The following is a 21,978-nucleotide window of genomic DNA, read 5'->3' on the forward strand; positions in this document are numbered from 1 at the left end:
TCCACCTCGGGCTCCAGGTCTCAGGCTACTCAACATCGGACTCCAGGGAAACCAGTTTCCAGGTCAGGATCTTGCTGTTCTCTGTTTCTAAGGCCTGTTCCTGCTGTCCAGGTCCTTGGGATGGTTTTTCTTGCTTCTTCCCACACAGGGCTCCAGGCTGGGCTCAGTCAGTAGGGACTAGTATCAAGGGTGGGTTTATGGACCCCACTCCAGGCACAAGTTTCAACCCCTGCTGCTTCACTCCTTCCTCCTTCAAGTTTCTGCTGCTCACTCTTCACCAGTCAGGTGCCAACTGCCAGCTCCAACTGCCAACTCTCTGTCTTAGCTTCCCAACATTCTAAACCGCCTCCAACTGTCACAGGGTTCTGGAATGTTCTGGAAGGTGCTAGCAGGTTCCAGTGGATGCTGGTGATGTCACAGGTGGCCACCATTTTGTGCTCCAGGCCCTCAGATAGAAGTTTCAGGGGTAGATAAAATGGCTCCCTGAATCTGCATCAATACTACAAAAACGAAAACAAATGAGGGAAAAAGGGCCAAGTCCTACACTAACGATAACAGTGAGGTAATAATGGTACATATTTCCATTTTCATAACACCAAAAATGCTGCTGTCTAAAACTTCAATCTAGGAGATTGGTGTAACCTATCTGCATTCATCCAGGCACTCATCAATTCATTCCTGCACTCACCAATTCATCTTGCAAATAATCAATGCATCCACTTAATCAACTAGTCATTCTTCTACAAACTTTCCCTTTACTTATCTATGCACTTAGTTGCTTACTCATTCATCCATCACTGCATTCACTTATCCATCCAGCCATAGCATCAGCATTAGCACTTTCATTCACTCACTCATCCGTACAACTACATCAACAAACTTGCTGATCAATGGAGGATCACTTGCATTTATAAAATAGCCAGACCCATTGGCGTTTGCAAGTGTCAGCTTCTATTGATATGTATCTGTGGCATGCTCAGAAGTAGGAGCTCAATTTAAATTTACAGTAACCTTTCGACTAACTGGGTAAAGAGGTGATTGCAGAGATTCTTTAGGGGCTATTTTTAGGCATCTTTGTTGTGCATGCAAGTTGCATGTATCTTTATTGTTTACAGACAAAAGAATGATTGTTCCGGGAAGCTCTAGCAAAACTTTATCCAGAAGAGACAAGCAGACAGAGATAGCAAAGGCTCAACGGCAGCATTTGTCTCTTAATTCCTTGAATCTGGCAAGCAAAATATGGAGTGTACATTGTTGGTGGAAAGTTGACAGTTCTTGAGGCTTCCAAATGACTGCTTTTCATAGCCTAGTTTTGCACAAGTAAAGTTTACTATTTAAAGTAACAGTGTAGCTTAGAGATGTGAGCAAATCATTTCTATTACAATCACATTCAGTATTAGCACCTATTTGGCATGTAATTATCTGATCCCTGGATCATTCTGTGCTTAAATTTGATGTTATGTACATTACTGTTGAACTCCTGCCAAAACATGGACATGGAAGTTCATACGGCCTCAGTTAGGCAAGGGCGGTTATTCATTCATTACCTCCGATTTCTGAATTTTCTTATAAATTGGCATTTGAAAAAGAAGTCGAGGGTGTCCAGCCATTCCTTCTTGTACCCATTGATGTTGGTGAATAAAAATTGATAAGGCCAATGAGTGTGATGATTATACTCCAGTCAAACGTGCCCTGAGTGCAAGATTTTCATGGTTGGTTGTAGATCTAAGCAAAACCAAAGGAAATGATGGACGGAGTGTTGAACATTGCAAGCACTCACCCCCAGTCAACTGATCTGGGTTTAATCCACCACCGTTCTTTAGCCCACTCTGCCACCCCAGTTCAGACATGGCCATATGCAAATCAGTCTGACCCTGTGCCTCATGGGAACAGTCCAGCCCGAACTGCCAAGCCATGTCTTCCCTGGAAACGACTAGAAAAACATTTAATTCAAAAGATGAAAAGGATGAAGCAATTTTTTATGTAAATCCCTGTTTCAACCATTGACTCATTGGTCTAGAATTACAATTACGAATAGATACATGTTTTCGCAATATTATTTCACTTAAGGAATAAATTATCCTAATTTCTATATGTGACTTGTGCATTACAAGCTTATTTAGGAAGCACAATGTTATAATATTCACTGCTGCACATTTCATGGCTCAATTTTGACTTAGGCCCTAACAGAGAGCTGCTCTGTACAAAATGTTGATTTTGGCTCAGCCAATCAGAATGCTTAGAACATTATCATTGTTCTAGATTTTGAATTAGGGCAAATAAAGTACAACTAATAAGCAAATCTATGAGTAGTAGGTTATCCTTATGGTGGTAATAGATGTCCTTGTTTTTTGAATTCCAAAAATTCCAAAGCTGTTGGCACCCAATTGAAATCATTCATTTCTAATTGACTTCCTATTTTTGCTATCCATGCTTAAGTGGATTGTCCACAGGTGGATCACTGGGGAAACGTACAACCACACTTTTTTGCCCCTTTTTTATCTACAAATAAAAATAAAATCTGTTTGGGGAAATAATTTCCCATTACCCCTTACCAATAAGGGAGATTGGGTCACTTTCCACCTTTGAGTACTCACTTAATCCAATTTTCCTTTCTGAAACAAAATGTATGTATGAACCGTGGGGAAATGCATTGAGAATGTTTGAAAAAGTTCCAAATTTACCATGTTTTTTCACCAGTCACAGAATCTACTTGCCTGAACCCAAACACACATTTGTTTACCCATCCCGTTACTAATCTTTTAACAGAAAAACCAGACAAAATGGAATATGCTTCATTATAGTAAGTGGTGGTATGGTCCTTAATTAATCTTTTCCCAGCTATAGGAAAAAGCTATGGTCTGAAAACATTTTGTGAAACTTCTCCAAATTGATATACTAAGAATTCCATTAAGTGGTCTGGCAGTGAGAAAGATTGATGTTTCTGTAAAACCTTCCTCCAAATGAAATATGGCCTTAACGTGCTCTTTATTGGTCACAAAATACTGGTCACAATTTGTGGCCAGTATTTTTGTGACCTGTTAAGTATGTTAAAAACCAACCTATTTACTAGCAAGTCACTTCTTAGCATTTTGAATTATAGAGGGTTGTATTCCATCTTCCCTCATTAATATTATTGCAGTACATTGTTAATTGCGCCTCACTATGGATGTAGGTCATCATAGTTATGGTGGCTTGCTGGGGTCAACAGGTAACCTGCTGTACAGTTTCCACTGTTGAATGATTTACACTTTTCAGGAGGAACCGTTTGTTTGTCGGACAATATAAACGTTGGGAGGGTGCTAGACAGATTCCATACACCCCCTCAGGATATATTGGCCTATAGCCCATCTAGCTCATAGTGCTAACATAAGTATCCCTAAACCTAGTAAGGTAACAAATGGTTCAGGCAACCTTAGAACATGACAACCATGATCACCAAAGGAATCGTGTTAACAGATCTAGAACCTTTTCACTCAGTCACTCGTGCTCTCTCAGAGAGATACACAAGAAATGCACTAAGGGGTATTGTCATTATTTATTGAACCATTGTGATTCATGTATAAACCTTACGCAGTACAATACTCAATAGACAGAAGCAGATAAAAGTGATTAGCAATATAAGGGCAGTGAAGAGAATGAACAATTTCATCATTATGCTAAAACAGTGTATGTATGCTGGTATATAAGTACTGGGTATAGTGTGCTATGTGTTCCCTAACCTAGTTGCATAGGTGAGTGTTCTGCCAAGAATCCCCTATTGGATGATCTAACCCCCCCATTACCTGAAGTCAAGGTATGCAAGTCCCCGTCTTGATCACAAGTTAGACATCCCTCCTCACAGAGGGAAAACAGGAAGCAGCTTACACAGCGATGACCTTGCAATGAAAGCAGAGTGCTCCACTGATCTACGCACGGAAATATGTGTGTATTTATAAGAACAGTATTCATGCTTCAGTGTCAATGCTCTAGCTGACCTGACATTGTTTATTGTCTCTTTAATAGCAAAGTCATCTCGAAATTACAAACAACAACATTTGCACAATGTGTGTCGAGGCTTTTAAAGAAATGTTCAATGTGTCGTGATAGTGTGCCTACAAAGTGGTTTTGTAAGCAATGTGGTTTCAGAGAAACTAATCCTGCACTGTCACGCAAGCAATTGTGTGTCATAAGTCATTTTGCGGAAAAGAAGGCAACTTAAGAAATGTATACATACATGTCAAATCGGTAGTGTTTCTTTCCCGGGCCTAACTGAGCCAAGTGACACCCACTTCTCAGACATAAGTTGACTAAAGTTTTCAAATAATAAGAAAGCTGTGCAAAGCAATGCTACAGCATGTATTTATATAAAGATGCTAAAAATCTATTAAAATCATTTAAAAAAGATAATCATAGAGTTTGGAACCTAAAGTATACAGACAGTTATCATTAAAAATATAAAAGCATATAAGAACAAAATTTAAAAAGAATTTAGGATGTTTAAAAACAGGTTGAATCATAAGTTCCCACCAAACGGAATAGCAAATTGCACATGTGTTCAGAGAAGTAGATGAAACATTTCTACTCCCAGCCACTGCAGATGATGATCTCAAAGGCACACCTCAAAGAAGAGAAAAACATTTGTGTCTTTATCCTGCCACCGGAATTTAAAATTTAATTCTCAGTACTCGTATTCATACACTTCCCCAAACGCTTTATATGCGCCCACTTGATGATGTTCTAAGCACTATTGGAAATATAATTTTGAAATCGGCAGAGTAATAAACCAGTGGATTATCCAATCAAAGGGGTGGGTTCAGCTCTAATTTCTCTATGTAGCCTTTTCTAAATTAGCCTTGCCAATGTTGTGCATTCTTTCACCAGCTTCTTGCTGAGAAACCATCCATATTTCATTATATATTGCATAGAAGAAGCATTTTTAGAGTGGTTTTTCGAGGACCTATCAAGAAGTCCCAACGGTTCCAGTTCATCAGAAAGAAGGGACAAGTGTTGTTTCACCTGGGACAAAGTTGAGGTTTTTAAGGCACAACTTTTCAACACTATAAGTTGTCACCATCCCTGAGTGTTCTGTCTGTACATAACACTGGTCAGGCCTGCTGATTTTAAAGACCTTGGTGTTACCCAGCAACTGTGCTTGACATCTGTTAGTATCTAATGTTCAAACTTAGCATCCCCTCCAATTTTTTTCTGATGAATTGTATGTGCCATTACGTAGCATTGTGTTTAGTGTTTCCTCCTTATATTTTGTAAACTGCTGCCAGTTTTGGAAACGTGCAAATGTGGAAATGTGTGGCACGTTCATATCCTTGATTGTAGCTAAACCAAGACATGACGTTTGTTGCACAGCTTTGTTCAGGAAAATCATTTGTTGTAGAATGTGGCAAGCTCTAAACAAAGTCTTGATCCCCTGAACTTACTAATCCCTTCTTTCCCAAATTGATTTGACATCAATAGTATCCCTCCAAAAGTCAAAGCTTTGGGTTGACAGCTGAGAAAGAAAGAAAGCAGAATTATCAGCTTGGTGTTTGTCCGCGTATTTTTCTTTACAGGTGATAGTTCAAGTTTATAATACTATGACACTGGCTCTAACCTATCATACCAGAAAAATAAGCAGACGTTTGCGCAAATGTCTTTGAACTATCCGTGGTGGTGTAAGGCAATGTTCTCATTGTGTATAATTAAAATCAGCACTTGGAGTACTTGCTTTATGCAGACCGTGATGTTGTAGTTGTACATTTGCACAGTTCATCAGACGAGAAAACAGTAGAATGCCCTAGATCTTCTAGCATTTAATGTACTTTATCTACATCCCAATCACCAGAGATAGTACTAGGGGTGACAATGTAATTTAGAGATAATTTGAACAAATATGGAATTTGTAAAAGTTCAGTGGGGCCATACACATCCTACGATACCGTATCCCAAACAATCCCATCAGGAACTTGAACACCCAAAATGTTTACCAGGGAAAGGTCTCTTAATTATTGGTGTGATGATAAATGTGGTTTAAGAACCAAGTTCACCAGTTGTACTGCTGAGCGTTCTGGGTAATGTCCATTTAGAAGCAGAAAAAACACTGCCACCAAACCAATCCAGAGGACCAGAAAAGGTAACGTAATTGTAATTCAAAGGTGTTACCATGGAGAAACAAAGTATGTCTTTTTCAGCCAAAGATAGAAAACATGCAGTCTCAGCTGAAGCAGTAGAGGTGGTGGTGGATCAGATGAATCCGAAGAGATGTCATCAAAGTCAATAAAGTAGCCAAAGGCAGTCCAACCTATTTTTGGGCAGCTCTGCAGGTATTAGAACTGGAAGAGGACTCGATCTGTGGTACGTTGACGTGAACAGTATTCGTGTCAGGATTCTGAATTGAAATTTATGTTTCTGTACTGGTTGACTGTACAGTAGCTGTTGTAGTAACTGGCAAAAGGGATACTTCCATGTTAGTTACTGTCATCGCTCATTGGAGAGGGGATGCTTCATCTGTGATTACAGCTTCCATCTGAACTTCCTGTATAGTAGCGAGAGGAGGCATGTAACTGCTCAGGATCCCACAAGGCTTACTGTTGAGAATCGGCCACATGGTATGGTTCGATCAGCTCAATGAAGACAAATCTCTTGTTTTTGTGGCCGGCAAGAGGCTGTAGAAGTGCAGTTCTGGTACCTTCAACAGCCAGGACAGGTATGGATGGCTCAAATTCTTTCTTGTCCACAATTTTCTCCCTGACCAGATCCACAGTCTTTGGAATCCAGACAGGCCTTGCCGGTACTTCCTTCACTTCACCAGTGGTGGTGCATTTTAATTGGACGTTGCTTTGTTCATCCCAGAAACTGTTCAGTTCCTGTAAAATAGTCAGACATGTGTTTAGCTCAAGTGGTGTTTCGCTGCCACTGTGCAGGGACTGTCAAGGTCTGGGACCCACATCTTTACCCTAAACAGGATTTCATATGGAATCCAATCACCCAGGGATTTTCTAGGCAGATTGTTAAGTGTCCTGTGGACCCCATATAGATGATGGATCAACTGAAACCTGAGCCTAGCACCTGAGCTGCTAAAGACTGCTTTAAGTCCAGGTCTTCCCTCCCCACAACCGGGTTTCCCTCTGGATGGTACGGGATGGAATAACGCAAGGTCACACCCAGTCTTCCCATGGCTTCTTTGTAAGACATAAAGCCAAACGCAAGACCCTGGTCGGAATGTAGTGTGCCAACTGCATATGTCCTGATAAAGACTCTAAGATCCTTTATAACAGTTTGGGTGTCTGCCGACCGTTGTGGCCATACCAACTGTAATCAAGAGCAGGAATCCACTGCTTCCAAGATATACTTGTAAGCCCCTTCTGATGTCAAAGGGCCGCAATGGTCCAAATAAACACAAGCCAGAGGCTTGTTTGAAATCATTAAAGACGTCTGTGGTGGACGAGTCATGGTGGAACCCTTCATTTGCTGGCAGATGTCACATTTGAAAACAAAGTCCTTGGTCTGTTTGTAAAGACCTGGCCACCAGTAGCATTGCTGCAATAATTAAATTGTAGCAGCCATCCCTGTGTGTACTGGTGCAAGACCCTTGTGTGCAGCTAGAATCAATCCTAACTTGTGATCTGAATTTGGAATGACTCTGTTCCCCACTCCAGGAATGTGAGGACATTTTATATATTTTGTGCATCTAACTTGTGCACTTGAGTGGAAAGTCTTTCGGCAAGTGGGTGTCATGTGCAGCATTGACAGCCACCATGATGTCTGTGTCTATCCTCATACTTGAACAAGTTATTGGTAGGGGTGGGCAGTGAACTCCGCTCCGCCAGCAGAGTTCACAGAGTTTTACCCATTCCACACTCCACTTAGAGCACGGAATTCACCAAAAACTCTGCTACCACCTTGTAGCGGAGTTTACTGCTCCCCAATCTCCAAAAACAAATGTCTTCCGATGTCTCCATGCACCATATTCTGCATGCACCATGATAGATACCATAAATGTGATCCCCTGAGCCCCTTCTTCTTTAATGTGTAGACTGGCACCCATGCACTTGACTTTACACAAAAAGTGTATTTGAGGTATGACAAGGATATGTGACACAGCAATACACCAGCACGCAATGTAGACAGACACATTGTTGTGAGGCCAGTCTACGTGGAACTTGGGAGATGCGAGCATGATGCCAGTACAGACCGGGTGTTTCTTGGGGCGGATGGTGCAGCAGACGCTGCTGATAAACGGAGTTCAGTCACTTCCGGCTAACTAACACACCACTCTGGTCTGGACAGGCGGTCTGGGTTTAACCGGGTGACTCACCAGCTCCGATCTTCTCCGAACAGTGCAGTGTATGTATGAGAGCCATGGCAAGGAAGGCCAGAGTCTGGGGCAAGGACCTTTGTCATGTAGTTCCTATAAACCTATATAGGATCTGAGCATTTAGACAACATATACTGTGGGATTGGTGTTCAGACTGATTCCAGACACCCCCAATGAGTATGTTTGCCTGTATACCAGCTAGTTCACAGTGCCACTGTAAACTCCTCTTACCAAGGAGAGAATAGCTCTTGGCAACTATCGAACATGACAACTCTGTTCTATCAGGGATCGTGGAATCAGTACAGTGCTTTTCCCTCAGTCACTCATGCTCCCTTTGTCTCAGAGAGAAACAGAATAAACGGTGGGGACATTTTCAATAAGCATTTATTGAACCAGCGTCATTCAAATGTAAAATAGGTGTGCTGAAACAACCATAAGAAAGAAACGGATATAAATGATTATAAGCACCAACAGAGTAAAAGGATGGTAGATCTCTACCACAGTGCTAAAACAGTGAATACAGGCAGGTATAAAAATACATGACAGTAATAAATGCGTACTCCTACGATGGAAGCCTAACTAGATGTCCCTAAGTGTACCTAGCATGTATGTAGGTGTAGAGCCAAGAATCCCTCTATGATAAAGTCAACCCCGTTACCTGAAGTGAGAGACTGTGGATCCCAGCCTTGGTCTCGAGATGGACACCCCGCGAGGGATGTCAGACCACTGCGAGCTGGAGTGTCTGCGTGTAGGAACCTCAGCGTCTCGCATCAGAGTGTCAGCATGGAAGTCCTTTTTTCTCCCCTCCCTGCCTCAGCAAAGATATGCTATTTATATACCCAAAGTGGTACCCTCAGGGGAACTACCTTGCTGTGTCATGTTGGACTTAGGATCACGGAACGAATTACCCATATACAGAGTTATTATGCAGGAGATAGTAGTCCTGCTGAGTTTCCAAGAATCCTCATGCATAATGAATGAGGCTAGTTTTCAGGGAAAACGCCACATCCTGTAAGCAGCACCATAACTAGGTAATAGGTTAGTCCCAAGAACTGTTATGTAGAGTAATGGCAGGGGAAATATAGGTGAAATGTTTGGTTACTACCTAAGCTTATATTGTGGTACCTATATGATACATAACACCTGGTAACCTATCAGGTAAGCCTATTTTATCCCCATATCATTGTCTGTTCACTGACCCCGGCCTCATCTTCCTTGACATTGCGGTGCTGTGCTCAAGGAGTGCTCTACCCCCTTTTATTGTTTTTAGTGTATCCTAAATCCGCCAACTGTGCGGTGCAGTCAGTAAGTGACTGCGTGTAGGTTTCCTTAGGATGAAATTCTCCATCCTCCATGTGCCTCTTTACGGCTGCACATGCTGCTGAGTATTAGTGTTTTGGCCCTACGGCAGGCTGGGCGGAACTATCAGTATATATGATGTAATAATACAGTTCTAGAGGCATTATTTCATTAGACAGAGGATATTCTGGTTTATATTGCAGAAAAGATTGTGTTTTTAGTGTAGAGTCAAATTTGTAATCTACGTCTGATGCAGTAAGTGGGTTAGCCAATGGTATCCAACGTGGATGTAATGCTTTTGCATTTGGGATGCTTGCTCTTATGAAGGCCTCTAGGGTGGGCACCTTGGTCACGACAATTATGCGTTTTTCATGAGCCAGTGCTCTCTCTCTAACCACAGCAGTCTGTACTGCTGTCAGTATTTTTTCTGTGGGTGCAAAGCACATATCAGGATTGGTATATAAATACGATTTATATGCAATTGGTACAGTGTCTTTATTAAATGTAATGTAGGTCTACCCTAATGCCACTGTGATGACGCGGATCACCAGATTGGTTGTGTTTACACATGTGTGCAAGTGTTTTGAAGCTAGCATGTCAGCTTGTACTGAATGTAGTATGTGTGTATGTTCAGTAGACCACTGTGTGCTTGAGAAGTCTGGATGAATCAAGTCGTAGAATGGTTTGACCCATTCTGCGTGGTATGGAATGTACGTTCTGCCAAAATTTAGGAATTCCAATATAGATTGTAACATATTTGGAGTTTGTAGGAGCGCACATTTCTCTAAGAAATGTATTGCCAGGCTTTTGCCTCCACTTGACAGTCCATATCCCAGAAGCAGGACGTTGAAGTAGGCAATTTTTTTACTTTTTAAAGATATATTTGTAGGCCAAAAGTGCTCCAAAAGGTTATCATCTGTTAAATACAAGTCATTGGGATAGGACAATGCCTGGTCATCAAAACATTTGTAGAAGTTCTATTACCCTGTCTAAAAACAGCCTGCGCTATATTTTGACAGAAAAATCCATTGGAGAGGTCTATTTTATTTTTTATTTTTTACGCACCATGTTGTTCATTAGTGCTGTGCCGCACACGTTTTGTACTGCAAATGTGCGAGTAGCTGTATGTAAGTGTCTGTAGTCTAATACTAGATGATTTTAATGGTTTGGTTTCGTCATGGGAAACAAGGGATTATTCATTGAAGAGGTGCAACTTTCTATTACATCCTTGTATTCAAGTTCTGTGAGAATCTCCCTAACTTGTTTTTTAGATTCATGTTCAATGGGGTATTGTGTTTAAGGTTATGGAGTCAACCTCAGTGGTATTTCATGGTAAGGGGAACTGTCATCCCACCCCTCATGGTTGCAGTATATCGAAGTAGATATAGCTAACACCCACTACTCAGCATATGAATCTTTATCTGATTATGGAATGAGGATGGAAAAGGCAGGTAAAATTACTGTTTCTCCGTTTGGGCAATCTATCACAAATTCAGGTGATCAATCCTTTTCAGCCAAAAGAATATCGTATGTTATGTCCTCTCAAAAGAGAACATTCATATTTCTAGGTTTGTTCCCCTCCAATTGGAGTTGTATTTCCTATAAACGATGAGGGATGCTAGTATTCGGTGTTTCCAGTTGGATATATTCACTCAGCGCTTCTCCCACCAGAAGATTCATCGAGCTTCCTTGAACTATCATGATTTCTGCCATGCTGTCCAGCATGGTCACTGCCCATTCCCATTCAGAAGCAGTGTCCTCAATATCCGTGGCACATGCCTGACCTTAAGTCTGGCCATCTTCTTTTTAAATTGGTATTTTGATATTTTAGGTTTATCTTGCTGTTTAATGATGTAGTCAGATGAGTGTCGTGAGTAAGCCTGAGCAGAGTTCACGAAGTGACAAACAAACTCTGCCGCACTACGTGGTGTTCCACGAGCGGTGGAGTGCGTTAAGGTCAAGCTGTTCATGGTGATTTTAAGCTCTGGGTGTTTGTCTAACACTGTAAAATCATCTTGAACGGCACCATGCACAGCACAAGAGGGCACAGAGCAAAAGGGTGAAGCCTCCTTTCTGCTGATTGAGTAGATTTTCTACTTGCGCAGCAGCATTCTCAACGCCAACAGAAGGTTTCTCAATGCCAGTGGTTGCACCTGCTGTGACCACTCGCATTGAGAAATTCAACCACTTACGTTGAGATATCTCACCAGGAGGTTGATTTTCCTCGCTCGCGCGTGCCAACTTGATGTTGATGAGTGCGAGGGAGGAAAAAAACTCTGCTCCGGTGCTCCGCGTGGTCCGTGGAGTGCGGAAAATTCTGTAAACTCTGCTAACGGTGTGGAGTTTACTGCCCAGGGTTAGTTGCGAGTCCTTTTCGGGTTCACGTGCTCCTCCGATCTGCACTCTGACCGTCCACATATCTCTGAACATTTTTCGGATGACTCCTGAAGGGAACAAGATGAATATGTATCAGTCTCCTGGTACCTGTTTGACAGTCTAATATTATCACGTTACACAGGTAATAGCATTTCTCATTGGCTTCCTGGTGAGAAGACCCATCTTTGTTTTTCTTATTATCCCACCTTTGCTTTGTAGAACACCCGGGTGCTTGCTTAGAGTTATCCATTTCAGAATTACTCTCTAGTTGTTGGTTTACCAGGTCTGGATCCCAAAATATCTCTACCTAGTGGAGCATAGGTTCTTTTTATAATCTTAGGTAATTTGCTCTTCTTTTGTTCCAGAGCCAAATCCCCCAGAAGCTGGTGTATAGCCAACATTGCTGTTTCTCCCTTTATGTTACTTAACATAATGGCGGATACCGCTGCAAAATTGCCCATCATATTCATCCCCAAATCCAGGACAAGTGCTGGTACGAACTCATTCTATATCTGTTTAAGCACTTCCCCCAAAACAGCTAATGAAGGGGTACAGTGTAATCTGGTATATAATGCAGCAAAATCTTTACCCCAAGTGGTGCAGTCCTCTAGAGGGAGAGCCATCCCCATCAGCAAGCAAATAGTCAATATTTCATGTTTTTAGTACGGTCCTGTATGGGGAAACGCCACTTCAAACTGACTTGTTTTTTGTGCCATCCAGAACAGAATCTCCTCCCGTCTGATGGGAACCTTACCCATGACTGTATTTGGGGCCAGATATACAAGCGTTTTCTGCTGTAGCAAATGGGAAATCGGCCCGTGTGTGACTGAAAAATAGGTCTGCTCCATGTACAAACCCTATTTTGTGAGTCAGTAACGTATTTCCGACTCGCAAAATAGGGTTTGTGACTCGCTATTAGGAAGAGGCATGCCACGGGCGTCCCTTCCTAATAGCGACTCACACTTCAATGTAAGATTGTTTTGTGGCCGCAAAACACTTGCAGTTTACCTCAAGTAGGTGGTAAGCCACTCACAAACGGGAAGGGGTCCCCAGGGGACCCCTTCCCCTTTGTGGATGCATGCAAAAATGTTTTTAAGAGCAGGCAGAAGTCCCACGGACCACACCCTACTCTTAAAAAAATGAAGCAGAAATTTTTCATTTTTCTTTTATAAATGCATCCCGTTCTCCTTTAAGGAAAACGGGCTACATTTAAAAAAAACTGCTTTATTGAAAAAGCAGTCACAGGCACGGTGGTCTGCTGACCCCAGCAGGCACCCATGCCTGGGAGTGCTAGCCATTCCCAATGGGGTCAGAAATTGCACCTGCCTCATGAATATTAATGAGACAGGCAATTTGCGACCCCATTAGGAATCGCAAACAGTGTCTGAGACACTGTTGTCCTATACATTTTGCGATACGCAAGTCGTAAAACGACACAATTTGTGACTCGCAAATTGTAAGGGTCTTTCAACTGGCCCTCAGTGTTGGTGGGCTGATGACCGAAATAGCCAATTGTAGTTGTGCAGCTTGAGCAGTACGCGCAAAGTTAAGTGTTAATGTTTGAATAAGAAACTGTGTCAAACATCTGTATGTTGTCACTAAGTGTTTGTATACTCTCCGCACTTGTACTGCTGATAAATTATCAACATTAGGCTGTGGTGTGTGTCAGGCTACGACTGGCCATGTTTCTCCCTCATTGCTGAAGGGACCTAGTCTAACATTTTCTGTGTGTGTGGAAGGGCACCATCAAACCAAATTCTGTGTTCTTGGTATGTTAAAGGTATCTCTATTTCATCATATGGTGTGTAGCTATTTAGTACTTCATCTTGTGTACAGTTGTTAAATAGAACCTGTTGGGTTGTCTGCAGCCAGGAATGCAACCCAGGAATTGATACGTATGTGCTATATGCTTCATGAGACTCAACCACAAAAGTAAAATCTCCACCCGTAAGTGTGAGACCATGTTGTAATAGTTTCTGAGTAAACGCATGCCTGCGGTTTTAAGCAATGTTAAGTGCTGGAGGACCTTCATCTACTGACATTATTGTGTATGAATTTCTGAGAGGGTATCACAATGGGAATTAATCCAATAGACAAGAGTTCCAGCTTGAACAACCTCCTGCCAATACATAGGGGTTGCCTACTCAGCTGAGAAAGATGATACTCCCTACCACCACAGAGGTCTCTGGTTAGGAGGTAAGTATAGGTCTCTGGGTATGTATGAGAGAACTATTCAGGTGATCCATTAACTGAGAACCCAAACTACCAACTTTGGCAGGACCATGTCTTACGGTTTCCACTCAGGATATGTTGACCTATAGTCCAGCTAGCTCCTACTGCCACCATAAGTACCTCTAAACCTAGTAAGGTAACAAATGCTTTGGGCAACCTCAGCACATGACAACCCTGATACCTCCAGTAATTGTGGTAAGAGCTCTAGAACCTTTTCACTCAGTCACTGGTGCTCTCTCAGAAAGATATACAAAAAAAGGGGCATTTTCAATATTTATTGAACCATTATGATTCTTATATAAAACATATAGGCTGCAATAATTAATAGACAGAAGCAGATAAAAGTGATTAGCAATATGAGGACAGGGAAGAGAATTAACAATTCCACCATCATGCTATAACAGTGAATGTATGCTGTTATATGTACTCCTACTATGCATTCCCTAACCTAGTTACCTACGGTAAATATTCTGCCAAGAATCTCCTATTGGATGATCTAACCCCCCGATTACCTGAAGGCAAGGTGTGTAGGTCCCTGTCTTGGTCACAAGTTGGAAACTCCTCCTTGCAAAGGGAAAACGAGCACCAGATGAGATGAGACTCCGCCAAAGCGACAACCTTGCAATGACAGCAGAGTGCTCTACTGATCTGCACACGTAAATACATGTGTATTTATAAGAACAGTATTCATGCTTCAGTGGCGAAGCTCCAGCTGAGCTGATAATGTTTACTGTCTTTTTGATAGCAATGTTGCCTCATGGACGAAATTACAAAGAACAGCATATGCATAATGTTTATCGAGGCCTTAAAAGAAATGTTCAAGATGTCATGATAGTGTAATTACGAAGGGGTTTTGTAAGCAATGTGCTTTCAGAGAAACTAATCTGGCACTGTCATGCAAGCAAATGTGTGTCAAAAGTCACTGTGTGGAAGAGATGGCAACTTAAGAAATGCATACATGTAAAAATGCCAGTGTTTCTCCCCTGGCCTAACCGAGCCACGTGACACACCATATATGTGACTTATTTTAGATAAAGCAAACCTTTTTTTAAATGCATCCTATTTTACTTAAAATAAATGGGTTGCAGTGAAAAAAACTTTTAATTTTTTAGCTTTGTTCAAGAGTCGGCAGTTGTCCAAGCAATAGTATCAGTAGGGTTTAGGATTTGCCTTCACCAAGCTCCAAGTAGATGTGTGGTACTTCAAAGCAGCTTCAAGGAGGTGCATAAAGCTTGTTTTGTCTCTATGTAGGTGTATAGCAGTTCAGTTGTAAGTAGTGCCTAGGAAGGTATTTTCGCAAATATCATACGTCATGGAACTTAGGCTAAGCAGGCTTCATGTAGGTATTCAATGTCTCACTAGTGGCTCCATGTAGGTGTGCATCAATTGGTTTGCATCTCCGTGTAAACATATGGCACTTCAGGTCTGATATGGTGCCTAATGTTTATGTTTGCAAACATCAAATTTCATTCATTGGCAACTTAAAGGTAAGCTGCATGTACGTGTATAGCATCTAGTTTGATCCGCCATGTCTGTGAATACCATGTTTTATGGTATAATGCCTGATATTTATAATTCATAAATGTTATTTCTATGAAGTGCTAATATATAACATTTGCAAGTTTTGAACTTTGTAGCTGTTGTTTTTTTAGATTTCTTTTGCTGTTAACAACCAGTAATGCGTGCACAATTGGCTGCAACAATAAAATGTGCAAACACAAACTAGTTACATGTGCAATTAGCTCACTGTTTCTTCATGAAGTGTTGCCTAGTATTTATCAACATTTACAAAGGTCTTGTCCTGCCCCAAATGTCATGCCAATGGCACATCATGAGCCAGTCCCAGTAGGAAGGCTCTGAAGCGCTGGGGTACCACCAGCACACGGGCTGACCCAGGCTCAGCAACCATAGGCTCACTATACAGGAAGACCATTCTCCCAGTAGATCCAATGTGATCCAGACTGATCACCTGCTGCCTGGCTTGCAGCCTGCTGCCGCAAACCCACGGGAGAAGGGCACTTGTTCTGCTCCTCACAGAACTCTTCCCTGGAGGGTCCTCCTTCCTGCTGCCAATGGGTCAGCTCAGGCAGGTCCCCCAGTTCAGCTACCTGTTCCCCGGCAGGGGTCCAGGACATCCCTCTCAGGGTTTGCCTCCTCCTGGGCCGTGGGAACTTCGGGGGCCGGTATCCCGCACCCCCTGCCTCTTCTCTTGAAGGCAGGTACCTGGGCCTCCCTCTCAGGCTCCAGGTCCACTTGAGCACCCTTACTGGCTACCATGGACCGTGTGGTTACACACGCCCAGTCAGGCAGACCCAACATCTACAAATGAGCACTTCGCTCCACCTTTGCCCAAATCGTTCCCTAACAAACAGTCAACAGGCATGGCGGACCTCACAGCTACCTGAAGAGTACCAGAGACCCCCCCCCCCACTCAAAGGGAACCTGAGCCATCTTGCAGTGGCTCTCTGTGTTGTCAGCGGCAACAACTGGATAGAATGCATTGGGGACAACCTGCTCTTGAGATACCAGGTGACACTTGACAGCTGTCACACTGGCTCCTGTGTCTCTAAGAGCCTCCACTCTATGGCCATTCATGGTCACCCACTGCCTGTACTTCTTAGTGTTATCAGGCAGTTGGGTCCTGGGGACCACCACACAGTCTCCTAATGAGGCAAGGGACATCTCTGCGGGACCCCACCCACCTTGGGCACCCATCTCCTCACCCAGGGCTACACTAGCCAACTGCCGGGGGGCTGCACCAGTGGTTGCTGTCTTCCCACTCTGGGGATATTTGGGATCCCATGCACTGTGACCCACTAGGCCACACTTAAAACAGGTTATGGGCCCTCTTTGAACAGGTTTACCTGACGGGCCCCTTGCTTCTTCTCAGGGGGAGGCTGGGAACCTTGCCCTCGTTTCCCTTGGGAATTACTTTGGGGCCCTTTCTGGAGCCCCCTCTGTTTACCCTTGTCCCCCCACTCTTCTGCTGGGGACCCTGCCCACTCTTGGCTGAGTCTCCCACATGACCCTTGTTGACCCGGGTGCTCACCCAGCGGTCCGCCTCTTCAGCAAGCTTCCTAGGGTTAGTTAGCCTACTATCAATCTGCTGGCGTAGCTCTGGAAAACAATTAGTTGACAAGTGCTCCCATGCAATTAAACCAAAGAGCGCCTCAAAATCATTCACTTTGCTACCCTTCACCCAACCATCCAATGCTCTGCAGAAAAAAGTGACATATTCTACCCAGGTACTGCCCTCTATCTTCTTGCAATTCCTGACCCTCTACCTATACAATTCAGGAGTCAAACCATACCTGGACATCAATGCATCTTTCATGTGCCTATAAGAATTATGGACTTCAGAAGGCAAATCTAACAGTGTGTCCCGTCCCTCACTAAGGAACCGCCCCTACAACCCCGCTCCCAAATCCTTCTCAGGGACCCAGTGGGAAGACATGGCTACCTCATAGTCCTTGAACCACTGCCCAAATCATCATTCTTAAAAAACTGTTTTACCACATCTTTAGGAATATACACCCTAGCTTTCACAGGCATGGACGGTGTGCTGCCACCAGAGGGAGTAATCTCTAAGCTCTTTGCTTTCAATTCCATCTCCCTCAAACTTTTCTCATGCTCAAACTGCATCCTCTTTTCTTCCAGGGCTAATTTCCTAGTTTGCAACTCCAATTCTAACTGCCCACTTAACTTGAGCTTGGTCAGCTCCATCTCATGCATCCTACACCTTTCCCTGTCCTCCAACTCCTCTGGGGACAGGCCTTTGGCAGAAACCCTGCTACCTACTGGTGAAGTTGCTCTTCTCCCCCCTGGACCCAATGGCCCACCCAGCTGCTCCTCTGCATTCTCAACCCCTTCCACATCCTCAGGGGTACTCCTTGCTGCAACCCAGGCCCTCAGCGCCTTCTGGTACTCATCCTACTCGGAGAGACAGGTCATTGCAACTTTAAATTTCCTGCAAAAGTGCTTCAGCTGTTTTACATTGTAGCATTCCAATTTCTCCTCTTCCCAATCAAGATAAACTAATGCTATGGATGCTGCTTTTCTCATGGTGTTTAAACTTGGCAGTTCTTTGCAAGAATAGAAAATCCCAGGAAAAACAATCTACCAAAAGTATGTGGTCGTGTTTTGGTCTGCACTCACTAGTAGTGTTCACCAATCACTGTATATGAGTCACAAATGCAAGTCCAGAATCCTCACCGCTGCCACCAATGTTAGAATTGGGGGTCTCTAGTTGGCAGAGGTAGGTACCTTTGACAAATAGGAACCCTTGTGTCTAGTCAGGGTAAGGGGGTACACTCCTAAATATCCCCTGCTCACCTCCTTGGTAGCTTGGCATGAGCAGACAGGCTTATCTCAGAGGCAGTGTGTAAAGCATTTGTGAACACATACAGTAACTCAGTGACAACACTACAGATGGACACCACAAAAGTTGTATTATAAAAATAAGTATTCTTTATATAGTTTGAACACAAGACCATAAACGACAAAAATCCACAATACTGTACTTAAAATGGTAGAATTAGCTTAGTTCTCTTTAGATGTTAAAATGCGACACTGAGTACAATGTACCTTAGGATACGTAACGCTATGCAACAAAAGTGTTGCACGGAAGGTGATGCGTCGGTTCCTTACACGCAAGAACGGTGATGCGTCTGGTCCCTACTGCTGCGTAGGGGATGCGTCGGTTCTTCTCTGCGAGGGGAGGTGATGCGTCAGTTTATTACTGCGCTTCCGTGGCAATGCGGCACACAAAGCCGTGATGCGATGAAGATCCCGTACAATGCGACAAAGATGGCGTCTTCTTCTTGATGCAACACGATGCGGACCGTGACAGGCCCTGCGACACGCTTCTCGGTGATGCGGCGGCATCTGATGCAACGTCGATCCTCTTCTCCTGCGATGCGAGACGCTTTGGCAACGATGCGAGCCGTGACAGGCCCTGCGACACGCTTCCCGGTGATGTGGCGGCATCTGTTGTGACGTCGATCCTCTTCTCCAGCGATGCGAGATGCTTCGGCAACGATGCGATCCGCGACAGGCCCTGCAACACACTTCCCGGTGATGCAACGGCATCTGATGTGACGTCGATCCTCTTCTCAAGCGATGCGAGATGCTTCGGCAACGATGCGAGCCGCGACAGGCCCTGCGACATGCTTCCCGGTGATGCGGCGGCATCTGATGAGACGTCGATCCTCTTCTCCGGCGATGCGAGACGCTTCGGCAATGATGCGATCCGCGACAGGCCCTGCGACACGCATCCCGGTGATGCGGCGGCGTCTGCTGCGACGTCGGTCCTCTTCTCCGGTGATGTGAGGAGCTCTTGTGTTGTGAAGCGACGCGGCAGTGCAGCGACACGCTTCTTGCGTCACGCTTCCAGCTCCTTGCGACACGCAGTCCCTCAGAAAGCCTCGCACAGCAGCAGGCACTTCCAAAATAACTCTTGGGGAGCTGGTGGGTGAAGTCTGCTGTCCCTGAGACTTCAGCTAGAGGCAAGCTCTCGCTCAAGCCCTTGGATATCCTTTACAAGTTGATGAAAGTACACACAAAGTTCCTCTCTCCTTTCTTTGGCAGTTTTGGCAACCACTGCAGGCCAATCCCCCAAGTAGCACTTCAGCTTAGGGATAGTCACTCCTCAGTCTCTCTGGTTCCTCTCCTCAGCAAAGGTTTCTTCTTGTTTCCCAAAGTGATCTAAAGTTCTTGGGTTTGGGTCCCAATATTTATACTCAGTTCCTCTTTGTTCTCTGAAGGCAGAGAGGCCTTTGCCTAGTCCAATCCAGTTCTGGTCAGTCCTGGAGCACTTTGTTGACATCACTCCTTCTTTCCTTTCACAGTGCAGGGCAGGGACATCAGACGCACCACATGAGGTGGAGCCAGCATTGTGGAGGGAAGGCACAGCCCTATTCAGGTCCCAGGTGCAACTCCTCCCACCCAAGCAACATGCAGATCTTTCTATTCAGCCCTGTGCTGACTCACCCTGTCTCCTGGAACCCGCAGCCCCTGCCACTCAAACTCCAGACAAGGAATACACAACCTAGCAGAGGCAGGCTTGGATGGTTAGACAAGAAAATACCTACTTTCTAAAAGTGGTATTTTCAAACACTTAGGGGCCGATTCCGATTTCGTCCGGAATGGCTCCGAACGATGGTCGGAGCCCTTACCGAAGCGGAACATGTCAGTCGGATTCCTTTCCGACCGAGCCATTCCGATGGGGTCGGTCGGAAAGGAATCCGACTCGGATTTCCGGATGGCTGACGACAGGCTCGGAGAGCCCGTCCGCCATTCGGAAATCCCTCAGTACTCCCACGGCCGCCTCTTTACGACCGAGGGAGTACGATGGCAGTTTTTCACTGCCTTTTCGTGCCGGTATTTCTGCCATGGGTGCGAGGCTGCCGAATGGCGGCCTGGGGGCACCTCTGTGGATCACTGCACCCGGTGGCAGGCACCTTGGGGTGCCGGCCACAGGGTGCAGGGATAAACTGCACCCCTGCTTTTCACAATGCAAGCATGTATTCTGCTAGGAATGCATGCTCCCATTGTGAAGTATACGAGTGAGACCGAACCCTGTTCGGTCGCATCGTACTTACAGGGCCGTAACCGTCGACAGTAGGTCGGTCGGTTACGGCTCCTGACCGATGTCGGACGGACCTGAGTCCGTCCGACATCGGAGTCGTCCCCAGAATGTTAAAACCAACTTCACTAAAAGATGTATTTTATTATTCTGATATCAGGCAAACTAAACTCGAATTTCTACCTAGTTCCCTGAGTCAGTTAGGATTAGAAGGTGTAATAATCAAATTGCCCCTTCTGGCCTATGTGGACCAGGTAGCCGTTGCAATAGTGAAAAACGAAAATGGCTGTAATTCACTATTAGAACATGCCACACACACCAGGGCATGTCCTACCTTATACTTACAATGCACCCTGCAATTGGGTCTACCATAGGGTTGTATGATATGAAGAAAATGGAAGGTTTAGGGACTGGCAAGTGGGTGCACTTGCCCAGTCAGCATAGCAGTACCAGACTGCACACAGGCTCTGCAATGGCAAGCCTTAGACATACTTTTACAGGCTGCTTCTGTGGGTGGCACAACCAGTGCTGCAAGCCCACTAGCAGCATTTGGATTACCAGCCATGGGCACTCCTGGTGCAATGTACTGGGGTCTGACAAGTAAACCAAATCAGTCAATCATGGAATCACTAATCCATACATCAATTTACAATAGGGAGCACTTGCACTGTGGCACTGGATAGCAGCGGCACAGTGCCCAAAGCATCTAACACCAGGAAAAAACACATGAGGCAACAGCAAAAAATGGAAGGGAGACCCACGCCAAGGTGCCAGGTCTAACAGACTCACAATCAAATATAGAAAAAGTTTTCATATTTTCAATTTTCCTTCTATATTTGTATATACTTTAATAATTTGTATTTGTTAATGTAATTATTAGTTAATTTTGCAAATGAGTCGCAGTCACCCTGCGTAGGCCTCACAGATCCCCAAAGATTAAGAACCACTGCTTGAGAAAGAGAGGTGTCAACCTTAACTACTGAAGCATGAGTGCACCTCTGTAATGTATGTATTGCAGAGGTAGTAGTCACATCTTGGTAGGTAAGGTTGATACAACACTGAATTGGAAAAGCCATTTTTGAGTTCCTAATAATTTTTTATCATTTTTTAACAAATCTGCACCAAACTTTGTAAAACAGATGATTCACTTAGTTAATGTAATTTGGTATAAATGGATTGATCAAGTGCAACAAAA

At 44.0% G+C, this 21,978-nt stretch overlaps 1 protein-coding gene and 1 long non-coding RNA gene across 7 annotated transcripts in view; one reads left to right on the plus strand and one right to left on the minus strand.

Moving 5' to 3' along the window:
• The window catches only part of ASIP (agouti signaling protein), a 1,080,532-nt gene that overhangs the window by 679,453 nt on the left and 379,101 nt on the right, over positions 1–21,978 (plus strand). The gene's annotated exons all lie outside the window — the stretch shown is intronic.
• The window catches only part of LOC146812089 (uncharacterized), a 60,422-nt gene continuing 49,090 nt past the window's right edge, over positions 10,647–21,978 (minus strand). The window contains exon 3 of the long non-coding RNA XR_014966818.1: positions 10,647–12,036. This is a non-coding gene — a long non-coding RNA (uncharacterized LOC146812089). The remainder of the gene's footprint in view (positions 12,037–21,978) is intronic.

Source organism: Triturus cristatus, chromosome 7, assembly GCF_964204655.1.
Source record: "Triturus cristatus chromosome 7, aTriCri1.1, whole genome shotgun sequence".
NCBI lineage: Eukaryota > Metazoa > Chordata > Amphibia > Caudata > Salamandridae > Triturus > Triturus cristatus.